We start from the raw sequence: 2,142 nt of genomic DNA, 5'->3' as shown, positions 1-2,142 counted from the left end.
ATGAAAACAGAAACCGAGACATGTCCCCAATATGACTTTAGAAAGGATCCATACTCATTCGTGGCAGTATTAATTATAACAATCCAATGACTGGATAGTTGCAATTAAGCTAGAGGATGAATTAATGGTGCTCTTAATTGTCTCTAAAGCAAGAGGTTAAGCCAATAAAAGTACTTTTATTAAAATAAAATAGGGATATGTATAAGCAGGGGTGACAAATGATGAGATTAAAAACTGCCTATCTAAATCTCATACATTTGCTGGACAGGCTAAATATCAAAAATCAAATTAAGCTCACACTCACATTTCTATTCCGCCATAAGACCACTAAAGCAGACAAGAAGAAAATATGAAAGGGATCCATTTAATAAATAATTTATCGGCTTGCATAATCTGTTTATAAAAATTAGTAAATTGGGTTGATTTTTTTTCATTTGTTTTGTAAATGTTATTTATCATAAATAAATAGATTTAAATAGATAGTAAACAAGTTGATTTGACTTAATTTGATTATCAAACAGGTGCCAACAGCTTAATTATGTCAAAACTTTAATTAAACTCGATTTATTTAATAAACAGTTTGGTCTAGTTCAATTTATTTATGATCCGAAATCATTTATATCAAACTTAAACCTGTGTATTAGATTTATTTCAAATAAAGTGCATTTGAAATGGACAGTAAACTCATTTTTGTAGTATCATGATCAAAGTTGAAAGCTTGTAAACGAAGGGCCAAATAGTTTGCTTCATGATAATAGAATATCTAATGCACCTAAATTGAACTAATTTTTTTTTAAACCATGATAGAGGAAAAATTGGTTTCTTTTCCTTTCATTAGAGCATATATACCCTTCGCGGCCTATTGGCTTTTATAAGAGAAAAATTAGTAAGTGCTCTAATCAATCTCAAAATTGGCGGAATAGAGGTGATTTGTGATGATGAGCATAAATACAACCTACTCATATAATTAAAACAGAAAACAGCAGATGAAATGATTATTTCTTGGTTTTTATATATTCAAAAGAATTGGCTTTTAAGCTAGTTCGTGTCCCAATCCTTCTTGATTAAGGGCCAAATCATGCTTTAAGTAATCATTTTTTTGGACATAAGCTCTAATTAACATGCCTCCTAAAATATTTATGTTTGGTCTTCTAAATCATTCAAATACGCCCCATGCCTAGTCATCCAAAAGAGAGGAGCAAGACCATAACTTGCAGCTATTTAAACTAAGAATAGTGTAGACATGTTGTTTCATTTTTAACCGAACTGCTTCTTGCCACAAGGAATGGCTAGTGTCAGCTGTGACGAAGGAGATTTTTCTGGATGAAAATCTCCTTAACTTGTTGGAGCAAACCAATCATGTTTGTAAATTCCTAAGTAAACGTCACATAGAAAGTCCTTAGGTGTTGATGGTTCTTCTTGAAAGTTCAATCCTTTCAGGAAGTTCCTCCACTGGATGACGGTCTCATATTCCAGCTCCTGGAGGAGCAGCATTGCTGCCATTACTTTTTGGGACTGGCCATGAGACAAACATGCACTTTCTCTTTTGTTTCTTAATTAAACTAATCACCACCAGATGCATGCTGTTTACCACCTTGCTTCTATATGCACGTCTGTTTTATGGTAACTTGAAAAGCAATTTAAGTAGCATAATGTCTTATTTTTAAGTCTTCACCATTGTATGTTTAACAACTTTTGGACTCTTGCTTGTAGGCCCTACGGTTAAAGAATGTCTTGTAGTTCATCACATTCTTCATTCGCTTCTTATGTTTTTGAAGTTGCTTCCCTACTGGATGAGTGGCCTCCATTGGGTCATTTCTCAGTGAGAAGCATACATTTAGCATGGCCAGTATTAAACAGCATGGTGCTTTTTATTGTTGCATTGTGTTACCTGTCTCCTGGTAAATGTCAAATTAAAGAAGCATACATATGCTGGCTGTTTAAACTTTAGGCGGAAAGCACTTTGAAGATTTCATGCAATTTAAGTACTTTGTGTCCGCTGTTACTTCTTGTTGGTTCGGGCATTGGTGTAATTTGAAGTAAGCATTTATTCTTTTGATATTCTTGCATATATATATCTTTCAGTAAAAATAACTTTACTTATTTAGCATAGATACTCCTCCAAAAGTCTTGCATATATGC

General features: G+C 33.3%; 1 non-coding gene across 1 annotated transcript; it reads left to right on the top strand.

Moving 5' to 3' along the window:
* Positions 1-1,777: 1,777 nt before the first annotated feature.
* Positions 1,778-1,909, top strand: LOC113462557. The gene has a single exon (XR_003385124.1). It is a non-coding gene; the product is annotated as a small nucleolar RNA snoR137 (small nucleolar RNA).
* Positions 1,910-2,142: the final 233 nt, after the last annotated feature.

This window comes from Phoenix dactylifera, unplaced genomic scaffold, assembly GCF_009389715.1.
Source record: "Phoenix dactylifera cultivar Barhee BC4 unplaced genomic scaffold, palm_55x_up_171113_PBpolish2nd_filt_p 000007F, whole genome shotgun sequence".
In the NCBI taxonomy this organism is placed as follows: domain Eukaryota; kingdom Viridiplantae; phylum Streptophyta; class Magnoliopsida; order Arecales; family Arecaceae; genus Phoenix; species Phoenix dactylifera.
This window is presented reverse-complemented; position numbering and strand designations above follow the sequence as displayed.